At 35.0% G+C, this 22,537-nt stretch overlaps 1 protein-coding gene and 1 long non-coding RNA gene across 2 annotated transcripts in view; one reads left to right on the top strand and one right to left on the bottom strand.

The window, feature by feature from the left end:
- The first annotated feature begins 5,693 nt into the window (after positions 1-5,693).
- Positions 5,694-22,537, top strand: part of CNMa (CNMamide) — a 30,614-nt gene continuing 13,770 nt past the window's right edge. The window contains exon 1 of the mRNA XM_067792158.1: positions 5,694-6,581. The gene's annotated coding sequence lies outside the window, so the exon portion shown is untranslated. The remainder of the gene's footprint in view (positions 6,582-22,537) is intronic.
- On the bottom strand, positions 8,764-9,963 carry LOC137252223 (uncharacterized). Its single transcript, XR_010953482.1, has 4 exons — positions 9,877-9,963; positions 9,504-9,679; positions 8,897-9,050; positions 8,764-8,812 (listed from the first exon to the last, which is right to left on the bottom strand). It is a non-coding gene; the product is annotated as an uncharacterized lncRNA (long non-coding RNA).

Raw genomic sequence — 22,537 nt, 5'->3', positions numbered from 1 at the left:
ACTAAAAAACAAACAGTTCAGTCAACATTGGATTGACCGTCCAGGGCAAAGACAACCCACACTGTTAATGCTTCTACCAAAGCAATACTCATTAATTTTACAGAGATGATCAACGATCTCTAATTGGTATGGTAAGAATAATCGTTTTGAAAAGGGGGCGTGATCCTGAACTGACTTCCATTTTTGCTTAAACATATAGACCGCTAAGTGGAATATCAACCTATCTCGGCTGCTATTTCGAAAACACCCTTTATCCGAATTCGTTTTAAAAACGTCCTACCCCAAAATTTGATTCAAAAACGCCCGTTTAAAGAAACTGTCTCAAAAATGTGCTATCTGTGCATAAAGGCCCATTCGACTAGGAGCGCAACGGCAACGCCAAATTAACGCAAAAATAATTCAAAATTACGTGTTGGAATGTCTTCTCAGTCCATTCTTTAGGTAGTATTTAAATTTTAAATACATTTTTTGAATTAAATTTAATTAGATCCTATTTGTTCAATATTTTTATTTCCTTTGCAGGCAAATAGCTATTTATATTTTTTTCTTTGTGACAAAAATTCAAAATATGAATTTGTTTTGCGTTCATTGTGGCAGGAAAACTTTCAGCTTGCTGTTTTGCAAAGTGACGCCAACGCAAACGTCGATGTGTTCGGGCCCTAAATTCAATACTGTGAATGTAAATTAAGTCGATTGTCGATCTCAACCAATTTTAGAATCAGCAGCTCTTTAAAAAAATTACAATACCAAAGGTAAACTTTTTCTTTAATTATGGCTCAAAATGCCAGGCACGTCTCTTTTCTAAAATGCTTCATTTTCGAGCTTATATCTATAAAGTCCCTGCTGGGGTAAAATGTTTGTGTTAATTATCACACAATTATTGCATGTTTTGTGAGCTTTTAAACAAACTTCCGAAAAAAATCGGTCGGTTTTAAATGTTTTGCAAACTTTTACTAAATGATAAACTCATTTGATCACTATGGTCTCAAAGTCTTTGGCCAAGTTTTAAAAATTTCGTGTTGCAATTGAGGCGGTCCCCCTTCCATTTGTCGATGTTTTGAAAATTGGTTTCTAGGACTAAAACATTGAATGCCTACCTTATTGTGGCGAATATTAGCAATTTCCTAAAATTCTTTCCAATATATAAAATTTTTTTTTTATTTAGGTTGTGAGACTTAGAAAATGTATGGTAAACTGTTTATCTTTTCAATTAATAACGTTCACTCTAATGTAGATACATACGTACAAATATAGGCACGACTATATTTCATAATATATAGTTTATTCACATTTCTAATTAAATCGTTTATATAGCCAGTTGTCATGTCGTTTATTTTATATTATGATGAGAGTTTTTATTTAAAAACGATTTTTTTTATTTATAGTTGCTAAAAGTAATATTTTGAAGGTAATGAGATTAGGCTGTTGAACTATAAAATACTTAAGATAGTAAAACTTGTTGCAATGTAGTTCGTTCCTTTTATGTCAAACGTCAGGATAACGAAACTAGAACAACAATGTTCGGTTAACCAGTTTAGAGCTGAAACAATTATTTTTTAATTGTAGTTTTATTATTACCTATGGAAAGTAGAAGCTTCACCTGTCTCGGGAGACCCGTGCTAGTCTCCTCTCTAATTTAACTTCAACTTGCATTGATGCAACTAAAAGATCACAGTAGTAACGACAGCTTCCAAGAAATCGCCGTGACTCACTGACTATGACGCCATGTGCATCTCCTTCGCAATCTCATCCAAACAAGCAGGCCCAAGCACGACTCTCAGTATAAGAACAATGAGCTGCGATGACATGAACCTACAAACCTGTGATTTGTGATTTTATACCTTTCATGACAATGAAATGGTATATTAACTTTGGTCCAATGTTTGTAACGTTGAGAAATATAGAAGATATACTCACCATTAAGTATACCGAATTGATCAAGGCGACGAACTGAGTTGATATAGACATGTCCGTCTGTCCGTCCGCCCGCCTGTCTGTTTTAACGCAAACTAGTCCCTCAAGTATTGAGACATCTCAAAGAAATTTGGCACAAGGATGTAGTTTTGTATTATATTAGACATTTGTCGGATCCGGTAGGATCGGACCACTAAAACATATATTTCCCATACAACCGATCGTTCAGATAAGACGATTTTGGTCATTCCTGCCGCAATTTAGAAAGTATAAACGTGAAACTCGGTGATATATATTCTAATATATCATAGAAGATATCCTTTCATCGGAGCTATATATAGTTATATCCCATACAACCGATCGTTCATATAGAAAGATTTTGGACCATTTCTCCCTTAATTTAGAAAGTATAAACGTAAAACTCGGTGATATATATTTTAATATATCATAAAAGATTTTATAAAAAAATCACTTTGATCGGAGCTATATATAATATATATCCCATACAACCGATCGTTCAGATAGAAATATTTTTAGCCATTTCTCCCTTAATTTCCAATATAAACACGTTAAATTTGGTGATATTTATTCTAATATATCATAGAAGATTTCCTGAAAAAATGACTTTGATCGGAGCTATATGTATATAGTATATACCTATCCCATACAACCGATCGTTCAGATAGAAAGATTTTTGGCCATTTCTCCCTTATTTTCCAATATAACAACGTGAAACTTGGTGATATATATTCTAATATATCACGGAAGATTTCCTGTAAAAATAATTTCGATCGGAACTATATATAATATATAGCCCATACAACCGATCGTTCAGATAAGGGGGTTTTTGGCGATTATTTATATTTATCTTAAAATCGTTTAGGTATGTACATCTATTCACTATATATTTCTTATCTTATACAGCGCATTATTTGGAGATTACGAATGCGATAAGATTATTGTTCAACCCCATTCATGAAAGGTATGAAGTCTTCGGCACAGCCGAAGACAGTTCCGTCCTTACTTGTTTTTTTTTGGGATTTAAGTTACTCCCGCCGCTAGGGAGGTCGATTATTAATATAATTAATAAATCGAATTTATAGTCATCGTGCGATGTGAAAACTGTTGAAACAGTTCCGCTGAAATTTGGGCAATGAAATGTGAAAATCAGAGCACAGGCTCTGAAAATTAAAAAAAGGTCTAGCAATCCAGTTGCCACTTCATCCCCCCTTCTCTTTTACATGCGTTCAACTAGCGAATTAAATTTTGCGATGCCCAAGGAGGTGGAAATTATACATTACCCTTTCACTAGTTCCGAACTAGATTAAAATTTCCACTTTAGAAGTCCTGAAAAAATTTAGAGTTGTACATGTTGCTTTTAGTACGATATTATCCCCTTTTTCGATTGTTCCGAACTGGTGGGAAAGTTTGGGGAGAAAAGGCATACTAATAGTCAAAGCTCCCTAAAGTCGGTAGCAGTTTCTTTGTTGGTAAGCTATTTCTTAAATATGTGTTAAATACGATATATTAAAAACCAAAATGCCGATTTCATAACTGAAGAAAATCTAGCTGCTAACGAACGAGTACTTATTTAGCATTTAAGGTATAAAGGTTCGAAATTTGTATCACTAGTTACTGACTTTCATTCAGAGTCGGTAGAATATATCGCGTGACTGACTACTTCGATCCGCAATTGGGTGGGTTTTCCTCGGGCAAAATTGTCTAGTCGACTGTGCGACAGTCAATGAAGTAAAAATATATTAAATGCAAGTAGTACTGGGAGAGCAATCTTCTCTGATTGGGCGAAATATTTAAAAAAAAATTATTAATAATTTACAATGTTCGGAAGAATTCGATGATAATTATCCTATTCTTACTTTATGTGAAAAAGCGTAATTTTGTTCATATTGAAACATTTTCTATACGTCGCACAGTCGGCTATGGGTTGAAAAAATTGGGCTTACCGAAACGCAGTTCTTATGTCTGACGGATTTGAGACCGCACATTTTGTTGGCATATGTAGTGCACCATAAGAAAAACTTAGGTTAGTCACTTATCTTTAAGTTATAGAAATTATCGTTTTATCCATGCTTACTGAAGCACCGACCAGTAAGGGCTGTTTTCACCATCTCTAGTTAAGTTTGATTTTACCGGGGGGAAAGCAATCTATCAGATAGCTTCATTTGACGTTTTTGTTTTCACCAATAAAGGGTGGCCAATCCCCGGTTAAATCGATAATTGTGAATAATTTGTAGAACAAATCGCGAAAACTAGCCAAATAGCTGACCTTTGCTTACACTTATTCTTTGGACTTAACTGAGACGCAAAGCTTTTGTTGGCATGGAGGAAACGAAAATTTCGATGATGCCCGCTGTGGTGTGATGGTAGCGTGCTCCGCTTACAACACCGAAGATCTTGAGTTCACACCCCGGGCAAAGCAACATCAAAACGCCCCTAGGCAGTGTTTGGCAAGCACTCTGAGTATATTTCTGCCATGAAAAGCTTCTCAGTGAAAACGTATCTGCCTTTGCAGATTCCGTTCGGACTCTGCATAAACAATGTAGGTCCCGCCCGCCAAGCTCGGCCTAAAATCTCTACGGTGGTTATAGCGCGTTACATTTATTTATTTATTTATAGATAAGTGACTAACAGAAGATGGTGAAAATGGCCCTAGGTGTAAGAAAAAAGTGCAAAAAAAAAAAATCAGCTCGTTTGATGGTTTTCGGGTATTCACAACAGATTTTCGTGATTTGTTTAACAAGTATTCACAATTATCGATCTAAGTGGCAGTTGGTCAATTTTCAAATGTCAAATGAAGCTTTCTGAAGGATTGATATCCTGCAGTTAATTTCTTACTTAACTCGAGATGGTGAAATCACCCTTAGTGACTTTGCTTGTTTTTTATTGCTTGTTATTAAATCGTGCAATAGATAAAGATCAACCTATCTCGGGTACAGGCAAGAAAACGATTTTGTCAGAAGAAGACAGAAAATGAGTAAAATAGAGAGGATATGAGAGCTTCAACTCCAGCTTTTGTTGTTGAGTGGTATACCCTGTCGGCCACTGGCCCAATATTGAGACAGAAATTCCAAGGTCTCACAGTAGCATTGCAGACCTTTATTTTCTTTAATCGGTTATCTATCATTGATTGCTGTGAGTGGTTCATACATCACCGCCACCTTAGCTACTTTAAAAAATGTCCAATGGGGTGTTGTTGCACCACCCCATCTGCTAAGAAAGAGTAGATGGGATGTTCCTTGGAGTATTCGACAAAAATTCTCCAAAAAATGTATGGTTCTTGATGCCAACGGTGTTTATTAAAGGGGGCTTTATGATGAACTTTATGTTCAATGGATTCTTCATGCTCCAGCTCAGAAAATATTCGTACAGATATACGTATTTTGTAGTTGAGTAGTTGGGATACTTTCACTTAGCTAGTGGAATTAGGTGGCCAAAGACTTTCTCTGTCTAAAAGCGATTGACGCTAAGAATGATTGACTATCTTGGCTTCCTTCGGGACAGTCAAGATCGCGTAGGCGTACAGCAGAAGGTATAGACCTAACCCACTTATTATTTGAAAACAAATGTAAAAAAATTTACCACTGTGCGTTGTCGCACGAGTAAGACTTAAAAGACACGCTTAGGCATACGAGTAGATACTGAGCTCGATTCGGCGCTTATTGATCGCGCTGGAAGATATGAAAATAAATTATTCATATAAATTATGAACGTGTGCCACATTCCTCTACAGTTGCATTAAAACTTTTAATGAGATCATATTTGCAATATAAAATTAAAATAAAATCCAAACCACAAGTTATACAAATAATTAACCACCCACAGCAAAAAATTTATTCTAATAAAAAATCATATTTGAAATGAATGCAAATTTGAAAAATATCACTTATGAAAACTTCGAAAAGTTACTTGATACGTGATTGGCTATACAATTAATAATTCATTCATTTGATTTGCTTTGATTGCACTTAAAAAGTTGAGCGCTCTTAAAAAAGAATAATAATGAGAAAAGCGATTAAGAAAGTGTTTGAGTAGAAAAAAGGATATTCATCAAAATAACCGTTACATGCATTATGAATAATCGAAATACGACTCCTATAAAGAGAACAAAAGAATAAAAAAAACAATTAAAAAGTGAAAGCTTCAAAGTTCCAGTTTTGTTCTATTTTTTGCTACACTCAGAAAGGGTTGAACACCTCCTCTGCAATTTTAAAGGTGTAAAAGTATCTAATCGCCACACATACATGCGTGCGTGCGTGTGTTTGTTTTAGATACGTGAAGTTGTTGTTGTTCTTACATAAGTCATAACTTGCTACCACACTTTGAACAAAGTGAAAAGCACAAGCATAATATTGAAATGGTCAAAAAGCAATAACAAAAGTAAACTTTAAAGAAGTACCTGTTGCTTTTGTAGTGGTAGTTAACTGTAACAATTTTGTAATCGTGTTGACCATTATTTCGCATATAAAACCGAGACTTAACGAAGTGTAATCTCATTTTGATTTTGACCGCCGCGTATTTAACAGAACTTGGCTTGGTACGAATTAGAAACGGAAGTATCTTAAGAAAACTAAATAAAAGTGTTCTATTAGTGAAGGCATCCTAAAATTGTAATTTTTTTTTAAATACTTAAAGGGAGAACAAATTTGGTGAGTATGTTGGAAGTGTAGAATTTTAAAAAGTGACCCAAGAAAATAAAATAATTAACACACAGCTGTGAACACAAAAATAGCTGCAAAATATATGAACAAATTTTATTATTTATTTTATTTTTAGACAAAACTGTTATGAGAATAAAAAACAATTTTAAAAATGTTTACGAAAGGGTTCCAAAATTAAGAAAGTGTTGATAATTAATAAATAAATAAATGTAAGGCGCGATAACCTCCGAAGAGATCTAAGGCAGAGCTTCTCTTCCAATTTGTGTCGTGCTCCTCTTGGGTTTCCCTACAAATTGGCCGGACGGGACCTACATATTTTATGCCGACTCCGAACGGCATCTGCAAGGCAGACTAGTTTTCACTGAGAGCTTTTCATGGCAGAAATACACCCGGAGCGCTTGCCAAACACTGCCGAGGGGCGACCCCGCTTAGAGAAATTTTCTTCTAATTGAAAAATCTTATTTCTAAAATTTTGATCTTGCTTTGCCCGGGGTTTGAACCCAGGGAATACGGTGTGGTAGGCGGAGCACGCTCCCATCACACCACGGTGGCCGCGGTGTTGATAATTAGCCTTGTCATAAAATTCGCATGAACAAATTGTTGTTTTGAATTTGGAAAAATTGTATTAATATAGGGATATTCCGTAGTGACGTCTGAGACATTTTGAATAAAAATTCAAGTAATGTCTTTATAACTAGGAATTATAGAAGTTTTGCTATTATAGTACTTAAAGGTGAATACACGTATACAGAGAACTTAGTTCCTAAGATCGTTAGGTGGGAATACGAAATTATACGCATATGTAAGTGGACGAAAAATATTAGTAGTAGAAATAGGGGGCAATCAGTTTACAAATACCCGATAAGTACTGAACTGCATAATTACTTAGAACAATTTTTTTAATTTTATGATGAATTTGGTAACTATGCCATGATATATAAGTTAGTGTGGTTGAACATAGGTTAGGTTAGGTTTAACTGAGCGGTCTATGAGGATATCACATAGACTGAATGAGTCCGTACTGTTACCAGAAGTTTATTTAATGACCAAACTGAAAACTACTGTCAAGAACCAGGACCTATATTATAAAATAACTCCGTCCTCTTGATAAATACTAGATGCTTTCTAGGACCTACGCCACTTGCTGTTTCTAGATCTGACAGCTGTAGCACTCCTAATAGCTGGAGTCCTAGTCTGACAAGCGAATGGCCTGAGCACAAAACGTGCTCGATCGATTCTTCCGCCAACCCGCACTTCCTACAGCTGCTATCACTGGCCAAGCCTAATTTAAAGCTGAACATAGGTAATTTTATGAAAAGGAATCGTGCGCTTTCGTAAACCAAGGAACATAAGAAAACTAAACCAATTTAAAATTTATCGTTCACTTCCACGAACACTTAAACGGAAAAGAGCTTTCCGCAATAAATAAAAAGGTAAGCAGGACCGCATAAAAGCTTAACTCTTCTGTCAAAGTTAAGGCCGGAATATAAAGTTCTAAGACAACCCAGTGGGAAAAAGTAATGCATAGTAATCGAAAAAATAATCATTAAAAGGGCAATTTACACATTCCAAAATGCATTTTTTTCCCCACGGCGATGTCCTAGAAAAGTGTGGCATTCAATTTTGCATTTATATGTAAACGAAAGAAGTATGCATTATTTTTATTTAATTTTTATATTGATTTATTAACGTATACCGACTTATGCAGTTTATTATGCATAAACAAGGCTTTAATTTTTACATTCATTACACAAGTATTCATTTTTGGATGTATGAAAACAAAAGTAGAATTAAAATGGGTATTTAAATGAATTCATTTAACATATAATTAATTATGATTTTAAAATGTATAATGTCTTATATAGATAATTATGCATGAACAAAGTTTACATTTTTATAATCATATGTGACTATTGATAATTGAATGTATGAATATAAAGGAATATTGTAATCGGTATTTAAACTTATTTGTAAGATTAATAATCTATAAATAATAAATACATATTAACATAACATATTATATATAAATAATAAATAATAATAAAAACATAATTCATTTTACAAATAATGGACAAGTGGAAAATGTTAGAAAACGTTCATTGATTCTTCGATTTCTGCCTCTCGTCAAATTGGTGCTTTGCGCAGCTTAGCCTTTTTGATTGCAGACTTTATTTCTTTTGAATATTGTGACTGGTTGTAACCGTCTTTTTGAAGACAATCTAAAAAAAAGTGTTATATATACATACATATGTGGCTAGTATAATATTATATTATATAGCATTCATAATGGAAAAAAAACTTACCGTACAAAATGGAATTGAAATTTTCAAGATTTTTAAATGACTTTTTTCCTTTTATTCCCATATAGTTGAATAGTGTCAGCACTTTTGGTGTAATAAGCTTTGGTAAACCATTGTTCAACCCATTTTCTCGTAAAATTGAGTTAATCGTGGATTTCTGGAAGTAAATAATAAAACATATGTTTAGTTACTCGCGTAATTATAATTTATTTAATATAAAAAAATAATAAAAATAAATGTAAGGCGTGATAACCTCCGAAGAGATCTAAGGCCGAGCTTCTCTTCCAATTTGCGTCGTGCTCCTCTTGATTTTCCCTACAAATTGGCCGGACGGGACCTACATGTTTTTATGCCGACTCCGAACGGCATCTGCAAGGCAGATGAGTTTTCACTGAGAGCTTTTCATGGCACAAATACACCCGGAGCGCTTGCCAAACACTGCCAAGAGGTGACCCCGCTTAGAAAAATTTTCTTCTAATTGAAAATTGTGCGAACCCAGGGCACACGGTGTGATAGGCGGAGCACGCTACCATCACACCACGGTGACCGCCATATTTATTAATATAGAACACATTTATTTAATATAGAACAATCAAATTAGGCATCTTACGTAGGTATCGCCATTTTCTGCCAAATTGCTGTCAATTTCGTACAACCGTTCAATCGAATTAATAGGAAAATGAAGCGCTTTATTTTTAACTTTCCATAAAAGTTCCAGACTCACATTGGTTTTTGCTTGTTCTGTAATCAGTTTTCCAATATACTCATTACATTTACCAACTTGACCTTTAAATAGAAAATACAATTAAAACAAAAAATTAAATAGAAAATAAAAAATCAAATAAAAAAACGAGAAATTTAATCAAATAAAAATTAAAGAGAGAAATTTTGTATAAAATAAATTGAATCAAAAATTTAATATAAAATGACAGTTTTAATAAAAAGTTAAAAACTAGATAAAAATATTATTGAGGTGACTTTACCTGACAAATTTTTGATTTCCTCTTTCAGCGCAGAAACTTCTGATTTTATATCATTTATATTACAGTTTTCCAATTGTTTATTTTTGTCATCCAAACAACCTAAACAAATAAAAATAAAAGTAAATTATTTAAGTTATTACAGAAGTGTTATTACTGCAATAACTAACCTCTTGAATCATTCTTCAACGCTGGATTTTGTTTTCATATCTTAAATTTCTATAATAAAAAGTAGTAGATATTATTAATTTTTTATTTAATTTCATTTTATTTAATTATTGGAATGCAAAACAGGTATAAATAATAGTGAATTTCCATATGGCAAGCACATTAATTTATACTCTATCGAATCAGCGTCAAAATATATATTTCGGCTGTTCGATTCCACGCTTTGGGAAACAAAAATGCGTAAAACTTCCATAGAGTTCAATGGTTCTTCAAAGAAACTGCGACGATCTTCTAATTTTTTGCCACTTAAGATAACTTTACCATTTTGCATTGAAAATGCTGTAATCTTAATAGCCTCCCCCGACTTAAGATAACAATAATTGTCGGGTATTTTCGTGCTTAAAAAAAGTTTGTTGTACTGAAAGAAACAATTGTTCCATCTTTATTCATTCGTATTCCAAATTTGGTACCATGTTCGGCAACATCTTCGTTCTCGATTTTATTTTGAATTTGTTCGAGTATTTTACTTGGCTTTTTGACTAATCGCTTTAGATGCTCCATGTAGTTTTCAAACTTGTAGGCTAAGAAAGTATTTAAATAACCAATTTCTTCTACGCAATCAGTTAAATGCAGAAGAGAATGAACGTTGTAAGAAACTTGAAAAAAAAAAAAAAAACTTGTTCCTCAGAGTAAATAGTGGGAAATAGTTCAACAAAATCCTTTAAGAGACCTTTACATGCATTGAGATTAGACATAAAGCTTTTTTCATCTGATAGAAATCTGTAAGTACAGTGGAGAAGGCAAAAATGGTAATATGTTTCGCTATCTATTTTGTCTTTTAAAACTAATATGCCCGTGTAAAGTACGAATTGACGAAACTCAACTGCTTTCCAGCGCAAAACTTCCTCGAAACCTCTTGGCTTGCGAACAAATTCTCGGGGAATATGGGGACCTAAAGATAGTATATGACTTGATAAATTGGCTTTAGTTTCTAAAGATAGTCTGGGTCTGTTTGTTTTATTATTAAAGATTCGTAAAATAATTTTTTTGACCACTCCCAGATCCACCAGATGCATCGGCTCCAGTGGAAATTGACTAACCATTTTCACCCCCACATCTTCCAAGACATTACTAATGCTATCTAAATCTTTATGGTATCCATTATAAGACCGTCTTGAAAATTCATCGTCCGTACGAAGGCGTACGCAAGATGTACTATAAGTCGTCGTATTATTTATTTTTCTACCCACTTGTATGCACTTACTGCATCCATTGAAAGAATTGTGACCAACAGTTTTACATAAAAAAGCACGAGCCGTAGCATCACAAACAAAACAGCGGAGTTCAAAATTTACTTTTTTGTCACCAATGAAGAGAACTTCATTTTTAAGTTTAGAAATTTCGGAGCACAAATCATGCAAATATGAATTTACTTCATTAGGTTTCTTTTTTCCCAAGTATACACCTACCAATAATACTTTTACTTGTGGAGCGTTCACAACATTTGCTAATATAGGCCACAAGCTTAAATTTGAACTTTTGTACAAAGGGAGTCCATCGATTCCGATATCTAAAATGATGGTGCTTAAGTTTTGTAAAAGGTGCTCCGCTTTATTTATTTGGTTTTGAAGACCGATATGTGTATACGAACCAGGAGATACCGTTCTTATTATGTGCCTTTTGGAAACACTCAAAGATTTAGACGATTTTGGTACATTAATATTTTCATCGCGAAGTATTTCTAGCAATCCATCAACCGCTTCTCTATAAATATTGAAAACTGTAGCCCAATTTCCTATTTTTTGTGCTATCGGTATTTGATTACTACACTCCGGCATCTCATCGATTATACCTACCGGTACCTCATCCCTAATACTTGAAAAATCAGCTGGGGCGCTAGCGATCCCTTCATCTTGCCGCAAGTTGCAAACGCTATCACGTTCTATTTTCACTAGTCTACGCATATGACGCTTACTATACATATTTAATTTTAATTATGTTTACTTACCGAATAATTTAAATCACTTTAATAAAGTTTTTGTCTCAAATAATTTATTATAAATTTAATAGCACTTGAGCTGCGACCACAAATTGATAAAACACAAATGAAATGCGCAAAAAGATGTGTATTTGCTATTACAGATACCCGTAGTAGCATATCGATAACTGCTAAGGTATCCCGTTGTAGTTATGCATTAAATTCTCGTTTACTTTGTAATGCAGATTTGAATGCGTTTTAAATAGATTATATTTCAGATTACAACATACTAAGAAAAAATAATGTATAAACTTAGAAATATTTTAAAAACATTTGAGTTTTGATTAAGATATAATCAGCAAATGCATCTATAATTACTTAAAATGGAATTCATAATGTATACTTTTGTTATTCATTTGAAAATTAACCTTTTGAATGCATTATAAAATGATATACTGGAATAATTCATTACCATTTTTCCCACTGGGAATAAGCCATTTTCTTTTATTTTTTTGTCAGTTCATTGCGGCTGCTGAGTAGAGTATCACCCCATATCCGCCGCCAGTTCGAAATCGCCCTATCTCAAAATATTTTTCTAAAATTTCCCACAAAAACGTCCTATTTCAGAATTTGGTTGAAGAACGCCGTATCTTAGAATGCTTTTCATTAACTCCTCTTATGTCAAAATGCATTGAACTTATCCTCAGATAAGGAGTTTTTGAAACAAATTTTGAGATAGTGTATTATTGAATAAAATTCTGACGTACGACATTTTTCAAACAAATTCTGATCTGGTTTGGTCATTACCAACATAACTCAATCAATTCACGAAATATTTAGTAGAAAATGAATTATTTCCCAAAAAAAAAAAAAAAATTAGGAGGTACTGCATCTGAAAGCCGCCGACCTAATGCGTTGAATATATGTATGGGCAATTCTTTGTCAAATTAGCCACCACCAGCCCATTTCAATGTTGGGGGAAACATTTTTTTTTGAGCATACGAAAAAATTTGTCAAGAAGTGTAGTTTTTTATGCCGTTAGGTCCTTTTTAAAAATAAAGTTTTTTCACCTGAAAAAAACTGTCTAAATTGAGGCATCTCGCAAAAAAACGGCCATTTTTTAGTCAAAAGTGATCGAAAAAAATATAATAATTTGACATCGGATTCTTGTTTAGCGACCCCCACAATATTTCCAATAAGTAATTTCGTCATTAATATTGAGGAATTATATTTTTTTTTTTGATAATTTTTGACTAAAAGATGGCACTTTTTTGCGAGATGCCTCAATTTGGACAGTTTTTTCAGGTTAAAAAACTTTATTTTTAAAAAACACCTAACGGCATAAAAAACCACTTCTTGACGAATTTTTTTCGTGTGCTCAAAAAAATTGTTTTCCCAAAATTGAAATGGGCAGGCGGTGGCTGATTTGACAAAGAATTCCCCATATGTATTTTTTTTTTTCAATTTGATTACATAGATTTATTGCGGTCTTCATGTTTGTATGCACAACTTCTGCTAAGACTAGGCGAAAGAATTTCGGCGTCCGCTCACTAGAATTTCTTATTCAAAACCACATCTCTGCTACGCAACGATTCTCTAATTAGCTATAGCTTACGTCACCATTATTTTATGTGATATTACAATGGACTTACATGTTTTCCAAGTGAGTATCCCGTGCCTGCGTGGCCGGCCACCCAACTTAACCTAACCCCATGCGCCACCTAGACAGAATTTGTTATTCGGGACAGAGTTATCTATCAAAGGGCAAACCTAGAGCAGTTATGTATACATATATTGTCCCAGATTATTTTCTAGTAAGTTTATTTCAGATCTTGTAGGATTCAAGCGTAGGAAGCCAAGATCTAGCCGTCACCAACTAACAATATCTAATGCTTGGCTCGACTTTCTTTTAGACTATCAAAGGCTTCGTAGTCATCCCAGTCCGTTGTAATACTGTATTAACATTCTAATACAAACTAACTATATGTGCAATAGAATCTGCTTTTGTTTAAATGGGGCATAAAGAGTTTGACTTTATCTTAATAAACTATTTATTATTCACAACTAATTAAATGGTCAATACATATGCACTTACAGTCTATGTAATTTTTTGTAAAATTACAACGAACTTTTCAACTCAGTTAAATACATTCAGAAGAAAATGATAAAAGGTACATAAGACTTAGGTAAACCGGCTGGTAAATGCCGATCAAACCGGAAGAAACTGCAATTTGTCGCTTTGGGCCGAGTTAATCAAACGAAAAAAAAACTGAATTAAAGATTTCGTCTTCATACAATGTATTCTTATTTGTATACGTATCAAAACATATGTAAGTACTTTTGTACTTATACACATACAGGCAATGTAGATGCAAATTAGCTGAAATTTTTAAATAAAATCACAAGCTCACCATTTGTGTTCTACACATTAAAGTAAATTCTTGAAATTGTGGATGCTTTTTTTTTATTAAGACCACTTCGATATTGAAAAAGTGTACATCTACAATAGAGTAGAACGCCAAAAAGGTTGTCATCGGAATTATAATGTTTTTTATGTTAAAACTAGAAGACCCGGCAGACGTTGTTCTGCCCTACATTTGGCCTATCTGCATACATTTTAATAAGCTTTTTCCGTCTGACTCAATATAACTCTGTACTAAAGCACTCATCAACAGCTTTCATTTGATATCCATATTGCATAAACACTGTCTAGGCATTCACTGGCCCACGTTTTGACCTATATCTCGAGACCCTAGTTGTTGTTGTTGTTGTAGCAGTGCTTCGCCCCACCCATCAGCTGCGACCGATCACAAATTGTCATCAATATCCTCTAACGGGAGTCCGAGGAAACTTGCTGTCTCAACAGGGGTGGACTATAATGAAAGGGGTGTTAGAGGCGTTGGTTCCACATTACAATTAAAGAGATGGTTGGTGTCATGTGGGGACACATTGCAAGCGGGGCATACATTTTGTATGTCGGGGTTGATTCAGGTAAGAGTTTAACCTGTTACAGTATCCAGAACGAAGTTGAGCTAGAGGGACTCGCGTTTCCCTGGGGAGTATGCGTTCCTCTTCCGATAGTTTTGGGTCACCCAGTGGTATGAAAATTACCCTCTACTAAAGCACTCATCAGCAGCTTTCATTTGTTATCCATATTCTATAAACACATTCTAGGGGTACTCGGGTCCACGTTTCGGCCTATATCTCGAGACCCTGTACGTCGATCGCAACCAAACCTATGCAGTAACCACCGCGTGAGGTTTACGCAACTTGTGTGACAATTTGAATAAAATCGACCGACGCATCTCTTCAAACACCGGCGACCAACTAACACACATTTTAGCCCATCTTTTTATATATATAGATTTTTATTTTTCACACTTCACTATAATATTAAAACGAAATGCAGATTTCCGTTGCTTTTGAAATTCGGCTTAAACATTGCACATGGAACAACTAAAGACTCTCCTGAATTAAAAAAAATGAAATGTCATAGTACCTCTAAATCGCGGGCCCTCAGAAACCCAGGGCCCGGGGCTAATCCCCTCCCCCCCCCCCCCCCCCCAACTTCTCGGCGGACCTGGTGATGTGCTATACTTGATATCATTCGCTATATAATTAAACACCAACCAATTACACGGAAGTATATCCGCACCACCTGAAAACGTGAGTGCCGGTGCGTATACGTAACATCTTATTATTACGTATAAAAAATAAAATAATTTGCAATAAAATAATATTGCGACTATAAAATTAGATATAACCTACCCTATATCTCAAGTTAGATCAAACTACACGCGGGGTGCAAAACAAATTAAAAATCGGTTCAGTAGTTTAGGAGTCCCTCGGGAACAAACATAGTGACACGAGATTTTTATATATTACGATACTGCAGTTGTAATATTACGAAAAAATACTAAGGCTTAAGTGAGCTAGTATATTGGTTTGGAAAGTACTCCAAGAATTTAGTTGTGGTAAAAAACATGATTTCTTAAAAAGTGGTTTATATGAAAGAAAGTGTGCTAAAAATAAAATGAAAAGAAAAGCCACAATTTATGTACTCGACATGCGAAACCTTCAAAATCGGGAATACAAATTTGAGGTCTGAAGTTTTGAAATTCTTGAATCTAAATGGTATCAAAAAGTTTCATAAATTTTGTTTTATTTTTAGGAAAGCGGTATTCATGTATATTGCCATGCATCGTGAAATGCCAAAATTGCTTTACTGCTCTTTCTTTCATGCTCAAGAAAAATGCAAAATTTTTCTTGAATGTTTGCTTTTGATCTGCGTACAGCGCTCAATTATTCCAAAATGTAAGCTTTCGATTTCAAAGTATTTTCGAAAGTATGTATGTGTTCTGTTTTTAAATACTTTCAGGGTCGCGGAGAGGGATGATTTTAAGTTAGATAAACGTTTTTGACACAATTTTATAAGCGCTATCTGTCAAAAATGCTTCAACTAATTAAAAATGACATTTTATTTCGACTTCCCAACGACTTAAGTGGTCGCCATTTCCTTCAAATCACACTCCATACTACTCTAAAAAAACCGAGAAAAAGTAAAGCGTGATTGGCTCGTTTGGAGTGCAACAAAATCGCTTTTTTGTTTTCCATCCGGCTTTTCAGCAAAATTTCAGAAAATACCCGATCAGTTTTGACAAAATCTTCAGGTTATTCTAAAGAAAAAGGTTGGAAACGCGACAAAGTTCCTGAACATGAAAATAGTCAAAATCATAAAATTTGCTATATAGAGTGGCGCCAATTTGAAATGAGAATTCGAAATGCAAGTTCAGTGGATTTTCTCTTAGCGGAAACCCCTAAAAATGAAGCAGCTCGCTGGAGAGATACTTCGCAAAATTCTTGATGTTGTTTTATTTCTTGGAGAAAAAGGATTGGCATTTAGAGGGGATAATTCATTGATCGGAAATCCAAAAAAATGAAACTTTCTTGGTATTTTGGAACTGATCAGCAATTATGACCCCCTATTGCATGAACATTTGGAGGAGGTGAGGGAATCTCAAATGAAAAAGAATCGTCTCCAAGCACATTATTTGTCTGATGGAATACAAAATGAGTTCATAGAAATCTGTGCAAGTCAAGTAATTAGAAAGATAGAAGGCGAGAGAAAGTCCGTCAAGTATTACACTGTAATAGTGGATGCAACCCCTGATTCGGCGCATATTGAGCAGACTGTTTTTATATTGCGTTATGTTTTATTAAATTGGCGGCCACCGTGGTATGATGGTAGCGTGCCCCGCCTACCACACCGTATGCCCTGGGTTCACACCCCGGACAAAGCAACATCAAAATTTTAGAAATAAGGTTTTTCAATTAGAAGACAAATTTTCTAAGCGGGATCGCCCCTCGGCAGTGTTTGGCAAGCGCTCCGGGTGTATTTCTGCCATGAAAAGCTCTCAGTGAAAACTCATCTGCCTTGCAGATGCCGTTCGGAGTCGGCATAAAACATATAGGTCCCGTCCGGCCAATTTGTAGGGAAAATCAAGAGGAGCACGACGCAAATTGGAAGAGAAGCTCTGCCTTAGATCTCTTCGGAGGTTATCGCGCCTTACATTTATTTATTTAATTTTTTTATTAGACAGGGACTCCGGCAAATGGAAAATCCAAGAACACTTCTTAGAGTTTGTCGATTGTAACGCAAAAACAGGAGAAGCTATCGCTGAGCTGATTGGCAGCACTCTAAAAAAGCACAATATTCCACTGGATGCCTGCCACGGGCAAGGGTATGATAATGGCAGTAATATGAGCGGTCATTACAAAGAAGCGCAGGGTCATATCCTGAGAGATAACTCCCTGGCAATATTTGCACCTTGTGCTTGTCATAGTTTAAATTTATGTGGAGTCCAAGCTGCTGAATGTTATGCAGAAGTCATCCCATTTTTCGGTATTATGCAGAAATTGTATAATATCTTTAGCGCAAGTCCTCAGAGATGGGAAATTGTCAAGGAAAAACTAATTGCTCCTTGCACAGCATGTCACAAACACGATGGTCTGCTCGTGTGGATAGTGTCAAACCTTTCGCAACTCACATTCCCCAAGAAAGCTATTGATGAAATCAAGCTTTTGAATCTGAGTTCAGAAACAGTAACGGATTTGAAAGGTATTGAAGCATATATGGGAAAATTTGAGTGTATCCTCTTAACCTCCATTTGGCTCAAAGTGTTGACGGTAATCAACCATCGAAATCTGGTAATGCCACACTGGACGTGGGAACAGAAAATATACGTAGCCTGATTGATGAGTTGAAGAATTTCAGGGATCAATGGTCGATCATACTTCAAGAATGTAAAGTTCTGGTAGGGAGTATAGGAGTTGTGAATACCTTCGCAGAGAAAAGAAGGAAGATAAGAAAGCGCCAGTTCGATGAATCACCTGAATGTGATTCCGAAACTCAATTCAAACAGCAAGTTTTTTACGTTCTTTTGGACTGCTTGATTGGTAACATGACAGGACGTTTCAAAGCCGTAAATGACATTTCGATTAAATTTAGTTTTTTGTGGAAGTATCAGGATCTAACTGAGGAAGAGCTCAGAGAAAGGGTAGCGGCATTCTGCACGATTTATGGTATCGATATTTCTGCGGATCTAATAGATGAAATCATTCATCTCAAAGCCATCCACTTAGCAAATTTGGAATATGTTTCGCTGGCACCAATTCAACTTCTGAACAAATTTCATGACTTGAAGACGGTATTATTTCCGAACATCTGCATAGCGTTAAGAATATTTTGCACACTTCCAGTCAGTGTGCTGAAGGGGAGCGTCCTTTTAGTCTATTGTCTCGCGTGAAAAATTTTTTACGGTCTACTATGAGCCAAAATCGCTTGACAAGCCTTGGAACATTGGCGTTGGAGTCGAGCCTTGCTCGCAGCATGAGTTCTGAATCGGTAATTTCCATTTTCGTAGACCAAAAAGCACGGAAGGTTTTCCTTGACTGATTCAAGATCTTAAAATGTACATATTTAGAAAAAGTTAATGTAAGGAAATCAAACAATGAAATCTAACATTTCATTTATGTAAGTGCTCCAGTAATGCCCCCTATTTCCCCCGCAGATCCGCGCCAGGGTACGATAAGTGATTTGTATAGTATGATTTTCGTTTGCCGAGAGAGTACTTTACTTTCCAATTGCTTACCTAGTCCAAAGTAGCATTTACTGGCAAGAGTGATTCGCTGTATTTCAGAGCTGATGTTGTTGCTAGTGTTGATGCTGGTTCCCAAATATTCGTTTAGTCTTTTACATTTCGAAATTATGGCTGCCAACAGTAGCGTGGTTGCCAAGGCGCATATGCGCCGACTCTTTGCTCGATGACAGCAGGTACTTCGTTTTGTCCTCATTCACCATCAAACCCATCTCTACAGCTCTTTTTCCAGTTTGGAGTAAGCAGAACTAACGGCGCGGATGTTTAGGCCGATGATATCAATGTCATCAGCATACGCCACTAATTGCACGCTTTTATAGAGACATGTAACTGTTTATATGTTAGAGTTATAGTTAGGCAGTAAGAAGGGTACAAATTTTTCCAACTTGTCTGTTATTATACCTTTTTATAATAATAAATACGATAGCCGATTTTCAGCTGATACCGTGTTGCCTTGCCACCTTTTTCGGCCAAATATGTACTATCATAATTCACTACTAATTGGGCTTGCAGTTTTAAAGGGTATTCCCTTAGAACTACATCAAGTGCCTGTGAACAAAGCGCGGTGTTTTATAAAAGTAACTCCAGTGCAATATGCTCCCCTCCCGCAAGAAAATCTCAAAAGAACACCTCACAGAATTTGTGCAGGACTTCAAAATATCAGTGACCAACGTTGGGCGCCGCTACACAAGTAAGACGTTCTGAAAAGACGTATGAAAATGTCTGTAGGATAATATTTACAACATAGATTTATAGAGCTATATACCTACCTAATTTGATAAAGCAAAATAAATTTGTTATTAAGCTTATAGTTTAAGGTAATTGAAACATACTATTTTCGGTATCTGCTTTTGGATAATAAAGAGTACCAAAATCTGTTGTAAATTATAATATTTGCAAATATAAACTATGTTGCAATTAGGCCAAACTAGTTGACGTGACAATTTGACAGTAATAATCAAAAACTGTCACGAATTCGGTAACCCACGGTGTTGATTTGAAAACATTGTACCTCGCAAATCACGTGCTTATTGCATAATACAAATAACGCTTCACGGTGTGGCTAAAAATTATGTCCAAACAACTGACTCATATAAAAATCAAGGTAGGGTGGGCCAAAAGAAGTGGATGCTAATTTTTATTGATTGAATCAGAAAAAACTTGTTGCTAGGTACTTTTAGAATACACTTATAAAATAACGGCTTTAATATTCATATGAAGTATATCGTCGGCGCCAAGGTAAAAGTTGCTAGCTCCACTTTTTACTCAAAACGAATATATGATACTGAAAAAATTGGGGACGATTTTGAACATGGTTTTAAAATAAAAAGGTGCTTTCAATGTCCAAAATCTCTAAAAACTACCAAAAATAAAACCTGCTAACACAAACAAAATTATGAATAGTGGCTAACTCCATATACTTTCAATACATTTTGAAACATCAACGTTTTTATTCAATTTAGTTTTTTGCGTTCTGCTATAAAATTTTGTTTTAAAATATTTTTTTTTTTATTATTTTAAACCTAAAACCCACAAGTTCTGATTCCTAAAAAATAAATGTCCTGATCTAACTTTTATTTTAAGACTAAATAATACAAATCCGGGTTCAATAATTTCTTTCGGACAAAAAAATTAAAAGTTCGGAAAAAATTTTTCTGAAGGACTTTTATTATAAAAGCAATAAAGTTGGCGGCCACCGTGGTGTGATGGTAGCGTGCTCCGCCTACCACACCGTATGCCCTGGGTTCGCACCCCGGGCAAAGCAACATCAAAATTTTAGAAATAAGGTTTTTAAATTAGAAGAATATTTTTCTAAGCGGGGTCGCCCCTCGGCAGTGTTTGGCAAGCGCTCCAGGTGTATTTCTGCTATGAAAAGCTCTCAGTGTAAACACATCTGCCTTGCAGATGCCGTTCGGAGTCGGCTTAAAACATGCAGGTCCCGTCCGGCCAATTTGTAGGGAAAATCAAGAGGAGCACGACGCAAATTGGAAGAGAAGCTCGGCCTTAGATTTCTTCGGAGGTTATCGCGCCTTACATTTATTTTTTTAATAAAGTTCGGGTCCCTGATTTAAATTGTCAATAAAAACCCCAAAACACAGAATATTATTTCACTTGATATTTTTATTTTGGGCGTTTTTTGTTCTTAGGCATCAAAACTTTATCTGCTCTCTTAGAAAAAGTTGTTTAATTTCTTTATGCTTTTCAATGGAAATGTTCTTCCAAGCGAGCACAAGAAATATTGAAGGTTTAGAAAGAAATCCATTTTTTAATACTGTTTTCACACAGACGGCTCATTGAATAATAAAGGCAGTTTTCTACATTAAGACGCTTATTGAGCTCAATCTTCCCTACAAAATTCGAATATATTATTATTTCATTAGTAGCTAATCGAATGCCTAATGAAGTCAAAAGCACAATGCAACTCTGTTGGCAGCGTTCCGCTTCCGTTTCCGCTTCTTAGTTTTTGGTGAGTTCAGTGCTTAAAAATGTCATTTGTCAAAGCAAATGTCATTGTCTGCATCAGGCATGCTTAACGAACGAAACGATATCATTTCGTTACGATAATCAACGCTAATAAACGAAACGAAGTCAACGAATTAACGTTAATTTATCGTTCTTAACGTTAATAAACGAAACGAAATGACTTCGTTTCGTTTATTAACGTTGATTATCGTAACGAAATGATATCGTTTCGTTCGTTAAGCATGCCTGGTCTGCATGGCGGAACGATACAAGGTGGCCGCATCGAACAGCTGATTATAACCTTTTTTATTTGATTTGATACATCAACTACCGGCGCAGTACGATTTTGACATTTGTCCATCGAATTTACAAGTACATGGAATTTTTTTTTTTTTGTTTGTAGGTATGTCACCATGCTCCCACCTTGTATCGTTCCACCATGATTGTCTGTCTCATCCTTCATACTAATCGAGCAGTTACTTCTGTGTGAAAGCAAAAAATTTACGATTTTATTAGCAGGTGAAATGAGATCATTAAGTTTCTGTGTGAAAACAGTATAAGACTGAAATTTAGTGAGGTACAGAACATTTTTTCCCAAAATATTCCAAACTTTTTTATTTCAGTAAATTTTTTTTTTAAGTTCAAAGTTGATTTTGACAATACAACACGATTTTGCCCAAATTTTGGAGTTAAAAGAAAATACTCAAATTTTTGTTTGTGCAAAGGCCACCAATGAATCTGCGAGCTTATATTTGTCATATTTTCCATAAAAAATAAATTTTATAAATTTTTGTATTGAAGAAAATAAAAAAAACACAGAAAAAAAATTTCTAAATTTTAAAAATTTGTTTCTTTTGTTTTTTTGTTGCCTTCTCTAGAAAAATAAACTTGGATTTTT

The sequence above is a fragment of the Eurosta solidaginis genome, chromosome 5 (assembly GCF_040869045.1).
Source record: "Eurosta solidaginis isolate ZX-2024a chromosome 5, ASM4086904v1, whole genome shotgun sequence".
Lineage (NCBI taxonomy): Eukaryota > Metazoa > Arthropoda > Insecta > Diptera > Tephritidae > Eurosta > Eurosta solidaginis.
This window is presented reverse-complemented; position numbering and strand designations above follow the sequence as displayed.